The 14402-nt window shown below is 40.1% G+C and overlaps 1 long non-coding RNA gene across 1 annotated transcript in view; it reads right to left on the bottom strand.

Annotated features, from left to right (window-relative positions):
• Nucleotides 1-9321, bottom strand: part of LOC129013561 (uncharacterized) — a 62452-nt gene extending 53131 nt beyond the window's left edge. The window contains exons 1-2 of the long non-coding RNA XR_010123918.1: nt 8607-9321; nt 7533-7702 (exon numbers count right to left, since the gene is read on the bottom strand). This is a non-coding gene — a long non-coding RNA (uncharacterized LOC129013561). The remainder of the gene's footprint in view (nt 1-7532; nt 7703-8606) is intronic.
• Between the last annotated feature and the right edge of the window lie 5081 nt (nt 9322-14402).

Below are 14402 nucleotides of genomic sequence, written 5' to 3'. Positions count from 1 at the left end.
CTCTGGAACACAGCCAGTGTGCCTAGTGTGAGGAGAAAGGCCACTGAAAGGAGGACTGTCCCAAAAGAAAGGACCAAGGGGCCAGAAAAAGGAGGAATATGATGAGGAAAAAGCCCACAGTCAAATAATGGAGCAGGTCACTGCTCTGACCACGGACAGGGATGCCTGGGAGCTCTCTTTAATCCCTCAGAGACAATTAAAATTTCCCCAGAGGAACCCTCGGTACAACTGACAGTGAGGAAAAAATTAATTGATTTCCTGGTTGATACTGGGCAAACTATTCCGTTCTTAACACTTTATGAGCAAAAAGCACCAAAATGATTGTACCTGTGAAAGGAGTTGCAAGAATAAGGCAACAAAAGGCTTTCCTACAACCTTTAGAATGCAAACTAGAAAGTTTAGACCTATGGCATTGCTATTTCTATATGCCGGAATGCCCAATTCCCTTGCTGGGGAAAGACCTATTATGCAAATTAAATACTCAAGTAATTTCTCCCCAGAGAAATAACTACTTCTGCAAGTTGTGCTAGAGCAAGCACTACAACTAAGATGCTATTCACTTGCCTTAAGAAGAAACAAGAATTCTCCCTCAGAAGTCTATGAGAGTGCATAATTTTGAATAGGCAGACGGAATCTCAGGAAAAACAAGAAATACACAGTAAGTGCATATAGAAAAAATAGAAGGTGATACTGTGCCCTAGGCGGCAGCGGGGAGGTGAATAAAAAAATCAGTATACATTAATAAAGGGAGCCTTAAAAGGAATACAGCCTGTGTTTCAAAAATTTGATAAGTAGACTGATTCATCCTTGCAGATCCCCATATAATAGCCCTATCGTGCCTGTAAGGAAGCTACACTTCAACAAATATCAATTTGCCCAAGACCTGAGAGCCGTCAATAAAATAGTCTTGGATATTCAGCCAATGGTGCCTAACCCATATACTCTACTGACTGCTATATATAGATATTATGAATGCTTTTCAGTGCTAGATCTAAATGATGTTTTCTTCTGCATTCCAATTGAAGAAAATAGCCAGCAATTATTATTATTTTTTTAATGACAGGACCCAGAGACTACAACAACCTTTCAATACTGTTGGACAGTGGGGCCTCAATGTGTTAAAAAACGCACCAATAATTTTTGGGGAAATAGTGGCAAAAGACTTAGGAGACCTACAACAAGATTAAGAAGCCAGTCAATAACACACAGATAATTAATACCAGCCACAACTATAGGAAATGCTTAGCTGACATCATCTTAGTTCTAGATCACCTGGTACAATATGGATACAAGGTATTCCCAAGAAGCCCCAAATATGTAAGTACAAAGTAACCTGTGTTGGCTTTAGGTTAAAGCAAGGCCAAAAGAGACTGGTCTGGTAAAGAAAAACAGGCAATAGCACCCATAAAGCCCCAGAGAATGGTGGCAACCACGGGGATTCTTAGAAAGGGTTAGGTTTTGCCAGATTTGGATTCTTAGTTTGGACTAATGACTAAAACCCTTTATGAATCCCTAAAGGGACTAGACTCAGGCCCTTCTATGGCCATCTAAAGGTCAACAAACATTTTATACCATCAAAGAAAAGCTGATATCACCCCCTGCACTGGGATACCAAATTCCCAAAAGCTGTTCAAATTCTGTATCCAAGAGAAACAAACCATAGGTCTGGGTGTGCTAATCCAAATGCTGGGAGGTGCCCCACAATCCATGGCCTATTTCTCTAAACAATTAGGCCAAGGATTAAGGGATGGCCCCACTTCCTCTGGGCAAAAGCACCCACTGTGAAGTCCTACAGGAAGTAAAACTATTTACTCTGGGACAGTCAGTTACCGTGTTTGTGCCCTATTAGGTGCTGACTCTGCTGGAACAAAAGAGAGGCTACTGGCTCACTGTGGGGTGAATGGGCAGATACCAGGCCATCCTCTTATATGATCCAAATATCACCCTACAAACCACCATGACTCTAAACCCTGCCACACAGCTCTCAGCCACTGAACACAATCCTGGGTTAAAGCATGACTGTAAATCCTTGATGCAGCTTATTCAAGCATGCTGAACCTGTCAAACTAGACAATGAGTGCTCTGGACTTGAACTACACTGATGGGAGCAGCTTAATGAAAGATGTGCACAGAGCCAGATGTGCCACCGTGACTACCAAAAGGGTAATAGAAGTCCATACCCTTCCTGCAGCTACCTCTGCACAAAGAGCTGAGTTAATTGCTCTTTCTTACCTGAGTCTTTAGAACTGTCCCAAGAAAAGGGAGTAAACATTTATTCTGATTCCATATACGCATTCCTGGAAATGCGTGCCAATTGGGTGATCTGGAAACATAGAGGAGGCTGCTTGAAACCAGAAAATACAGACATTAAACACCCAAGAGAAATTCTGGACCTAGTAAAGGCAATTGCCTTGCCTGCCCAGCTTTCCATCATGCACTTCCCCAACACCAGAGACATAATTCACAACCAAAGGTAACCAGGCAGCTGGCAAAGCTGCAAAATGAGCTGCTCTGGAGGCACAGGTTCTGAGACATGAATACTCCATTTGGAATTACTAGATTTTAAACCTCATTACACTGAACAAGATCCCAAACTTGCCCGAGCCAGGGGTTTGAGAAAAGAGATTCCAATTCCCCTGGAAAACTGACACCTACAGGATGACGCCTACAGGATGATGAAACCCCAAGGCCTTGGTTTATCCAATCTCAAAACATCTACATAAAGGAACGCACTATGGGAGTGATGCCCTTGCCAACCTAATGCAACCACATCTCAGTAGCCCACACTTCCAAAATATCACTCGGAAAATTACCCAAGGATGCATCTTGTGCACTACAAACAAACAATCCCAAGATGGAATGTAGTCCTCCCAAAAAGGGGATATAGTACAAAGGGCTGAGTCCCTTCAAAGATTGAAAGGTGGGCTACACTCAGATGCCTATCTGGTTATGTGCGCTAAAGAAAGATCTGAAGTTATTAATAAGAGAAAAAGGAGGAGAGATAAGCACTACACTTTTGTTAACATGAAGTTCTCAGTTAATTCTAGAGTAATAACTACATACTTGATGTTTGCTGAAACTACATGAATGGGTGTAGACAGTGGCTTTCCTCCAAAACAAAACAGACTGCTGGGTCTGTGGGGGAGGTACCCATTTCTCCACTGCTGAATTGCCGTTGCACATCCAAGCTACTACATCGAGCACTTGCAGTTATGTTTATACATAGGACAAGAGTAAAAATTCTCACCCATTTCCCATCTATGATTACAGTACCACTCACCATGAGTGCTCCACTTTTGGGGAAACCTGGAATCATATCTTTCATCTGGCTCGTAAGCAGGTTAATATCACCCCCTCTATAGACTATGCTGTACATGACAACATAGGATGGCTGGTGATGGTGCAAATTCAAGCAATGGGTCATGCACCTCTACGCATCCAAAAACACAAGAGCAACACACCCCACACTAGCAGCCAGGCTAAGGGATGGTTACCTCTTAGCAATATGGCCAAACCCATCAACTGATTAATAATATGTGGCTAGGTTGGCAAAATAGTATCAAGCTACACGGTGGGGCCCATCCTTTCTCTTGGAATTAGCTATGGGTCTAAGGCAGTCATAGCTGGTCTTACTTACCTTACAACTGGACAGGCAGGTACACCTGGAGGTGCCCTTACCTACCAGAACACATCCTGTCCCATCTGGACTCTTTCCCTGACAACTGGGAAAATGTGAAGGCCAGACAACACCATCAAAAACGGGCACCCTGTTGGTTCTACTCACTAGTCATCTTTTCCTCCCAGATAGCAAAGATAGATGTAGAATTATGAGCTATAAGTATAGAGCTGCTGCCTGTAATAACACCTAACCCAACATTACCCTTCTCACTGAAAAGACTCACAGATTAGACAAGTGACCCTACAGAACCCTTTGGCCTTAGATATCCTAACTGCAGCCCAGTGTGACATTGTACGTTAAGACTGAATGGTGCGTATACACACCAGATTATTCTCACGATACAATCCAAGCTATGCACGCACTGAATACTTATATTTCTGCTATAAATGTCCTCTCTCAGGATCCTGCAATGTCATGATTTAGTCGACTTCCAGGTCCATGGAAGACTGTCATATATGGTATAATTGGTATTCTGCTCTCTGTTCTGTTTGGTTGCTGTAGTTTTTGTTGCTTTTCAAGATCTATATGGAGATGCAGGAAAAACTTTCCCAGAAACTTTTGGGTCCCCACACTATAATGCTCCAACACATTCTCACATTAGTCTGGGAACCCACGAATATTTCCAATTCCAGGTAAACAGATTCCAATCTGTGCCCCTTCTCAGCAGGAAGAAGCTAGATGGACTGTGTTGCCCACGTTCCTTGGAAATGGAATGGTCTTTTATGATGAAGGATTGTAATTGTGTCATGTAGCTTCAAAATACATTTAAGTTTTTTCTTTCTCTTTTTTTTTTCTTCCTCCCAGTCTCAAGATGTAACCTTGAAGCAAACTGCAGAAACCATTGCCTTAGTCTTCAAGTAGAACCTTGAAATATACTTTGGAACCACACCCCATTCAGTTTCCCACTGGACAAGTCCATGCCTTATACACATTTATCTAACTGTATGCTGGCTAAACTCACACCATGCGTACTTATCTACCTATATGTCTGCCAAAAAAAAAAAAAAACAGAGGCTAATTTAAAATGAATCAAACATAAAGGCCCAGCTGTGGAATTGTCTCTATCTTAAAGATTGCCTCAGGATGGATACCTATGGCCTGGCACTATCAAGATGGTATCAGTCTGTGGCTCCAGGTGGACCATAACTCAAGATACACATTGGAGTAAGACACAGACTCCCTGAATCTGCACAACACCTGCATGCCTTCTATGTCATGCGTCATGCTTCCCTTTCTTTAAACCCCTGCCCTCAGCCCAAACTTTTGAACTGGTTTATAGAGGTGAAATCCAGCCATTTCCTTACTGCTGGATTTGAAAAATAAAGTCACTTTCCTTTCACCCTGCACGTCCTCCTTGTCATTGCTTTTGCATGCATAGAACAGCTGGACCTGCACTCAGTTACATGTGTATCATAAGAGGAATGGAATATGGCACTGTTCTCCTTGACTGCCAATGACTACTTGGAAAAAGGGGTACCTCATCTTCTGTAGTACAGTATATTATTGAAGAAATAGACTTATACTTTCACATAAGCTGACAAACTCCATTTACCCTCTACCTAGCAGTGGAGGCAAAAACAACTCAATCTTGGAAGCTAATTCACCATGTTGACTTCTGATTAACCCCCGTTCTGGGACTGACTCTAAGCTTTCTGTATAAATATTATTTTTCCTTTATATGCACACTAGGGGATAAGATTTCTGTTGTATCTTCTGTTCCTTGTGAAAATCATGATTTTTCTGTAAATCCTGCCCTTAGGTCAGAACCACCATGACTATAAATCCTGTGCTTAGATTCACATGGCATTTCTGTCTTTCCCTGAAAGGTAGACTTCAGTTTTCCTACACATTCCTTCCCCATGGTATATAAGTCCTATGTGAGGCTCAAATATCTGTTCACAAATCCCTACAAATGTTTCTTTCTAAGGGACTGGTTATATCAGTCTCTATCTTCAGATGTTCAGCTTCCTCATATTTTGGTGGTAGGTTTGCAAAGACCTGCCCTCCATGGAATGCTAACTATTAAAAATGGAGAGCTTTTAGTGGAGTACTGAAATCCCTATTTTACGTATGTAGAAATAATTTTAAAAATGATGGTCCTAGTAATCTGTTGAGGAGGAAGCAGAATTGTAATGAGTTACATGAATGTTTCCCTGACCTAGATTTAAGGCTTCAGGGAGATTGAATAAAGTGAACGTGAAATCATGATCTCAATTATATGAGCCACCCATCCATTGAACTCTAACTTCCAATCAGTCTAAAGTGTGGATGGAGAAACAGTGTTAGGTACTCGCCTCATGAAAAAGTCTAAGAATTTGACTTGTTTGCAATGATAGTTTTTTGAAAATTGTAGTGTCCAGGACAGCCACTCTGAAACCTGGTAGCTTAGTATATTATGGGAAATCATAATTTTTGTGCTGTCAGAGAGGTTGTTTGGGAACTTGGAGCACCACACGATGTCGTCTGTGCCTGTGACATCATTTAGCAAAGATTTCAGTTTAGTGCCTGTTTTCTTTTAAACCTCATCTCTCCAGTCTCCATCTCCCTGATATGCCACATTGAGATGGGTTACACCTTGTATGCATTTACTTATGTCTAACTTATGGCTTTCCATTCTAGCTTTTATTTTTTTTTTATTGCTTCCTGGTTTGGTGAAGCACAATCTTCACACTCTTCATCAGGATAGATTAGAAAACATACCTTGAAATGAGGAAAAATGGGGATTTGACAAGTCACCTAAGTATGATCGTATCTCCAGTTCAAATGAAATAAATGGAAACACCCACCATGTTTTAAAATGAGAACCTTAAATGAAGCTGTCATGTCTCAAGTAATAAAGTATGAGCTTAAAGAAGTTAGTTTTCTTGAATTACAAATGCTCAAATAACACCACCTAAGTAACAGTTATCCTCATCTAAGAATGAGAAATGACATCCATGAAGCTGAATGTCTCTTCCAAGTTTCTAGGTCACAGGAGTTCATTTTCTCACGGTCACTATTACTGTGGTGTAGACAATAGACCCCATGTTTATAGACCAAAAAACAAGTCAACATTATACATGGCCATGGGTGTGCAGAATGAAGTCTGATGTCTTTGTGAGTTTTCAGGCATGGTCCCTGGAAACAACCCTGGTGCTGTCCAGCAGCTTGTTGAACAGGAAGTTGTGTGTGGGGTGAGTGGAGAGTCCTTCCTGCTGTGGGATTATCTGTTTAGCCAGCACATATGCAGAATCACCACTCAGCCTGTGTCTATCTCTTAGATCACTGCTGGAGGGTTGGGGATATGTTGTATTTTCTTCCTTCCTTTCCTTCCTTCCCTCTTTCCTTCTTTCCCTCTTTCCTCTCTTTCTCTCTCTCTTTTTGTCTCTCTCTTTCTCTCTCTCTTTCTCTCTTTCTTTTTTTCTTGGGTCTGACTTTATTGCTCAGGCTGCAGTGCAGTCACACAATCATGGCTCCCTAAAGCCTTGACCTCTTGGGCTCAACCCATCCACCTGCCTCAGCCTCCTGAGTAGCTGGGACCACAGGTGTGTGCCATTATACTCAGCTAATTTTTCTATTTTTTTTTTTTTTGTACAGACACAGTTTCTCCATGTTGCCCAGGCTGGTCTTGAAATCCTGGACTCAAGCAATTCACCCACTTTGGCCTCCCAATATGCTGGCATTACAGGCATGAGCCACCACACCTGGCCTGTTGTTTAGCCTCTATCAGGTTTTCCATGCCTGTACAAAACCTATTTTGAATCTCACCTGCCAAAAATCTGGTGTGAAAAGATTTTTTTGTCCAGGTCCAGATAAGTAGAAACTGCCAAAACCACCAACCACCATATATATATATCTTTTGTATTCCATCCACCTGCTGTCATGATGATGCCCATTTGGTGACTTTGGGATTGCTGATATAATTCTGGTATTCAACAGAATACAAGGTTCCATAAAATTCGTGATGGAGAACGTGGAGTGAAAAGAAATTATCACAGAATTCCAACAAGGCTTGAAGGCAGAATTATCTTTAGAAAACTAAGCCTGTATTAATAAAAAAAAATCATAATATGAAAATATAATTTATATTTCTTCTCACTAACATTCCTCAATCTTGGTCTCTGGCATCCAGAAACTTTGTCTGCCAAAATATGTTCAGTGGGATCCTGTAGATATGTTCCTAAATGATATCTGAAAATGGGCCTTTCTGGGATATGTGAGGCATAGGCAAATATCTCTGAAAAGAGAGAGGTTACTGACACTCAAACGAGTTACTTAGTAATAAAGAGTGTGATGGGGACGTCAAATGTGCACAAGAGTTCCTTGAGTTTGATAGTGGCTTCCTGAAGTAGATGGATTTATGTATGGAAGGTAAATATATGCGGAAATCTGCTTGGCTATTTTTTTTCTATATGTCCATTCATCTCCTGAGGCCAATTTTTTTTTTGAGTCATGATCTCACTCTGTTTCCCAAGCTGGAGTGCAGTGACACAATCATGGCTCACTTCAGCCTGGAACTCCTGGGCTCAAGCAATCCTCCCAAGTCAGCCTCCCCAGAAGCTGCCATAACATATGCATGCCTGTCTTTTTTAATTAAAAATAAAAAATCAAAGATTTCATTTTAAAATTATTTTCATATACATAAAGATCCAAACATAGTACAGCTAGTTTTATATCCAGGAGTTTACTAGAATGTTAACATCTTATTTATATACCCATAGTGTATTTATGAAAACTAATAAATTTATAGTGGTTTAAAACTATTAACTGAACTACAGACTTTCTTGAGAGTTTACCAGGTTTTCTAGTAATGCCATTTTTCTGTTCCAGAATCTAATCCAGGGTAGTATTATAAATTAAATGTGCTATCTTTTGTAATAGTTATCAGTTGCTGCACAACAAATTGCCACATAGTGTGGTGGCTCAAAACCACACACACATTACTTACTGTTGCTCTGGGTCAGGAATCCAGAGGTAGATGATGTCCAAGGCTGAGGTCTCAACTAAAGGCTCATCCAGGGAAGGATCCCCTCAAAGCTCAGGTGATAGTTGTTAAGATTCCATTTCCTACCCTGGACTGATAATGGTGGGTCAAACTTGTAATCCCAATGCTTTGGTAGGTTGAGGCAGGAGGATTACTTGAGGCTAGGGGTTCAGGACCAGGTTGGGCAACATAGTGAGAACCTCTTTCTACCAAAAATGAAAAAAATAATAACAAAAGAAAGAAAAGAAAAGAAGAAAAAAGATAAGCCAGACATGGTGGCATGTGCCTGTGGCCCCAGGTACTCAAGTGGCTGAGGCAAAAGGATTGCTTGATCCCAGGAGTTCGGGTCTGCAATGAGCTACATTCATGCCACTGTGCTCTAGTCTGGATGCAGAGTGAGACTCAGTCTCTCGAAAAAAAAAAAAAAAAAAATTCCTGACTTGGTCAAGAAGACATCACCAGTGAATGATTTTACATTTTCAAATAATTAATACCAATTTATCATATATTTTTTCAAAAAATAAACAGTAAACCCCAAGCCTGTGGCACCCAGCAGTGAAATGAGGAGCAAGCAACCCAGCCAAGGATTTTGACATAATGTGGTCTTGTCCCTCCGTCCATCAGCCATCAGCACCTGCAATTCAAATGCCACTTCCCAGAGAGGGAGGAAACTGGTGGCAGCCACATGTGCAGCATAAACTCCATTTTTTTCAAAATGTGCCATAAACTATATTAAGAGATAAGGGACACAATACACATGGTCATCTTAAAAGACGAACAATAAGCACTTGCTAAATTGAATTTTCATTTATTATAAAAACATGCAACAAGTTAGGCAAATAAGAAAAATTCCTTACCATGAAAGCAAAGAAAACCTCACATGACATCCTAAATGTTCTGAGAAGCTCAAAAACTTTCCTGTAAAATTAAAAACAAGAGAAGGATATCACTTTCACAGTTTTATTCACCTCTGTATTGGAGGATGTGGCCAAGGTAATTGGTGTAGAAAATAAATATAAAAAAGTCAGAGAAGAAGGCTTCAGAAGGTCAAACTACTCTGAGCTAAAGGAGGAAGTTGGAACCAATGGCAAAGAAGTTAAAAACTTTGAAAAAAAATTAGACGAATGGATAACTAGAATAACCAATGCACAGAAGTCCTTAAAGGACCTGATGGAGCTGAAAACCACGGCACGAGAACTATGTGACAAATGCACAAGTCTCAGTAACTGATGCAATCAACTGGAAGAAAGGGTATCAGCAATGGAAGACGAAATGAATGAAATGAAGCTTGGAGAGAAGTTTAGGGAAAAAGAATAAAAAGAAATGAACAAAGCCTCCAAGACATATGGGACTATGTGAAAAGACCAAATCTACATCTAATTGGTGTACCTGAAAGTGACGGGGAGAATGGAACCAAGTTGGAAAACAGTCTGCAGGATATTATCCAGGAGAACTTCCCCAATCTAGCAAGGCAGGCCAACGTTCAAACTCAGGAAATACAGAGAACGCCACTAAGATACTCCTCGAGAACTCCAAGACACATAATTGTCAGATTCACCAAAGTTGAAATGAAGGAAAAAATGTTAAGGGCAGCCAGAGAGAAAGGTTGGGTTACCCACAAGGGTAAGCCCATCAGGCTAACAGCTGATCTCTTGGCAGAAACTCTACAAGCCAGAAGAGAGTGGGGGCCAATATTCAATATTCTTAAAGAAAACAATTTTCAACACAGAATTTCACATCCAACCAAACTAAGCTTCATAAGTGAAGGAGAAATAAAATACTTTACAGACAAGCAAATGCTGAGAGATTTTTTCACCAACAGGCCTGCCCTAAAAGAGCTCCTGAAGGAAGCACTAAACGTGGAAAGGAACAACCAGTACCAGCCACTGCAAAATCATGCCAAATTTTAAAGACCATCAAGGCTGGGAAGAAACTGCATCAACTAACGAGCAAAATAACCAGCTAACATCATAATGACAGAATCAAATTCAAACATAACAATACTAACCTTAAATGTAAATGGGATAAATGCTCCAATTAAAAGGCACAGACAGGCAAATTGGATAAAGAGTCAAGACTCATCAGTGGGCTGTATTCAGGAAACCCATCTCATGTGCGGAGACACACATGGGCTCAAAATAAAGGGATGGAGGAAGATCTACCAAGCAAATGGAAAACAAAAAAAGGCAGGGGTTGCAATCCTAGTCTCAGATAAAACAGACTTTAAACCAACAAAGATCAAAAGAGACAAAGAAGGCCATTACATAATGGTAAAGGGATCAATTTAACAAGAAGAACTAACTATCCTAAATATATATGCACCCAATACAGGAGCACCCAGATTCATAAAGCAAGTCCTTAGTGACCTACAAAGAGACTTAGACTCCCACACATTAATAATGGGAGACTTTAACACCCCACTGTCAACATTAGACAGATCAGCGAGACAGAAAGTTAACAAGGATATCCAGGAATTGAACTCAGCTCTGCACCAAGCAGACCTAATAGACATCTACAGAACTCTCCACCCCAAATCAACAGAATATACATTCTTTTCAGCAGCACACCACACCTACTCCAAAATTGACCACATAGTTGGAAATAAAGCACTCCTCAGCAAATGTAAAAGAACAGAATTTATAACAAACTGTCTCTCAGATCACAGTGCAATCAAACTAGAACTCAGGATTAAGAAAGTCACTCAAAACCGCTCAACTACATGGAAACTGAACAACCTGCTCCTGAATAACTACTGGGTACATAACGAAATGAAGGCAGAAATAAAGATGTTCTTTGAAACCAACGAGAACAAAGACACAACATACCAGAATCTCTGGGACACATTCAAAGCAGTGTGTAGAGGGAAATTTATAGCAGTAAATGCCTACAAGAGAAAGCAGGAAAGATCTAAAGTTGACACCCTAACATCACAATAAAAACAACTAGATAAGCAAGAGCAAACATATTCAAAACCCAGCAGAAGGCAAGAAATAACTAAGATCAGAGCAGAACTGAAGGAAATAGAGACCCAAAAAACCCTTCAAAAAATCAATGAATCCAGGAGCTGGTTTTTTGATAAGATCAACAAAATTGATAGACCACTAGCAAGACTAATAAAGAAAAAAAGAGAGAAGAATCAAACAGATGCTATAAAAAATGATAAAGGGGATATCACCACCGATCCCACAGAAATATAAACTACCATCAGAGAATACTATAAACACCTCTACGCAAATAAACTAGAAAATCTAGAAGAAATGGATAAATTCCTCGACACATACACCCTCCCAAGACTAAACCAGGAAGAAGTTGAATCTCTGAATAGACCAATAACAGGATCTGAAATTGAGGCAATAATTAATAGCTTACCAACCAAAAAAAGTCCAGGACCAGATGGATTCACAGCACAATTCTACCAGAGGTACAAGGAGGAGCTGGTACCATTCCTTCTGAAACTATTCCAATCAATAGAAAAAGAGGGAATCCTCCCTAACTCATTTAATGAGGCCAGCATCGTCCTGATACCAAAGCCTGGCAGAGACACAACCAAAAAAGAAAATTTTAGACCAATATCCTTGATGAACATTGATGCAAAAATCCTCAATAAAATACTGGCAAACTGAATCGAGCAACACATCAAAAAGCTTATCCACCATGATCAAGTGGGCTTCATCCCTCGGATGCAAGGCTAATTCAACATACACAAATCAATAAATGTAAGCCAGCATTTAAGCAGAACCAAAGACAAAAACCACATGATTATCTCAATAGATGCAGAAAAGGCCTTTGACAAAATTCAACAACCCTTCATGCTAAAAACTCTCAATAAATTAGGTAATGATGGGACGTATCTCAAAATAATAAGAGCTATCTATGACAAACCCATAGCTAATATCATACTAAATGGACAAAAACTGGAAGCATTCCCTTTGGAAACTGGCACAAGACAGGGATGCCCTCTCTCACCACTCCTATTCAATATAGTGTTGGAAGTTCTGGCCAGGGCAATTAGGCAGGAGAAGGAAATAAAGGGCATTCAATTAGGAAAAGAGGAAGTCAAATTGTCCCTGTTTGCAGATGACATGACTGTATATCTAGAAAACCCCATTGTCTCAGCCCAAAATCTCCTTAAGCTGATAAGCAACTTCAGCAAAGTCTCAGGATACAAAATCAATGTGCAAAAATCACAAGCATTCTTAAACACCAATAACAGACAAACAGAGAGCCAAATTATGAGTGAACTCTCATTCACAATTGCTTCAAAGACAATAAAATACCTAGGAATCCAACTTACAAGGGATGTGAAGGACCTCTTCAAGGAGAACTACAAACCACTGCTCAAGGAAATAAAAGAGGATACAAACAAATGGAAGAACATTCCATGCTCATGGGTAGGAAGAACCAATATCGTGAAAATGGCCATACTGCCCAAGGTAATTTATAGATTCAATGCCATCTCCATCAAGCTACCAATGACTTTCTTCACAGAATAGGAAAAAACTACTTTAAAGTTGACATAGAACCAAAAAAGAGCCCGCATTGCCAGGTCAATCCTAAGCCAAAAGAACAAAGCTGGAGGCATCAAGCTACCTGACTTCAAACTATACTACAAGGCTACAGTAACCAAAACAGCATGGTACTGGTACCAAAACAGAGATATAGACCAACGGAACAGAACAGAGCCCTCAGAAATAATGCCGCATATCTACAACTATCTGATCGTTGAGAAACCTGACAAAAACAAGCAATGGGGAAAGGATTCCCCATTTAGTAAGTGGTGCTGGGAAAACTGGCTAGCCATATGTAGAAAGCTGAAACTGGATCCATTCCTTACATCTTATACAAAAATGAATTCAAGATGGATTAAAGACTTGCATGTTAGACCTAAAACCATAAAAACCCTGGAAGAAAACCTAAGCAATACCATTCAGGACATAGGCATGGGCAAGGACTTCATGTCTAAAACACAGAAAGCAATGGCACCAAAAGCCAAAATAGACAAATGGGATCTAATTAAACTAAAGAGCATTTGCACAGCAAAAGAAACCACCATCAGAGTGAACAGGCAACCTACAAAATGGGAGAAAATTTTTGCAACCTAGTCATCTGACAAAGGGCTAATATCCAGAATCTACAAAGAACTCAAATTTACAAGAAAAAAACAAACAACCCTGTCAAAAAGTGGGTGAAGGATATGAACAGACACTTCTCAAAAGAAGACATTTATGCAGCCAAAAAACACATGAAAAAATGCTCATCATCACCGGCCATCAGAGAAATGCAAATCAAAACCACAATGAGATACCATCTCACACCAGTTAGAATGGCGATCATTAAACAGTCAGGAAACAACAGGTGCTGGAGAGGATGTGGAGAAATAGGAACACTTTTACACTGTTGGTGGAACTGTAAACTAGTTCAACCATTGTGGAAGTCAGTGTGGCGATTCCTCAGGGATCTAGAACTAGAAATACCATTTGACCCAGCCATCCTATTACTGGGTATATACCCAAAGGATTATAAATCATACTGCTATAAAGACACATGCACATGTATGTTTACTGCAGCACTATTCACAATAGCAAAGACTTGGAACCAACCCAAATGTCCAACAACAATAAACTGGATTAAGAAAATGTGGCACATATACACCATGGAATACTATACAGCCATACAAAAGGATGAGTACGTGTCCTTTGTAGGGACATAGATGAAGCTGGAAACCATCATTCTCAGCAAACTATTGCAAGGACAAAAAAC

Source organism: Pongo pygmaeus, chromosome 16, assembly GCF_028885625.2.
Source record: "Pongo pygmaeus isolate AG05252 chromosome 16, NHGRI_mPonPyg2-v2.0_pri, whole genome shotgun sequence".
NCBI lineage: Eukaryota > Metazoa > Chordata > Mammalia > Primates > Hominidae > Pongo > Pongo pygmaeus.
This window is presented reverse-complemented; position numbering and strand designations above follow the sequence as displayed.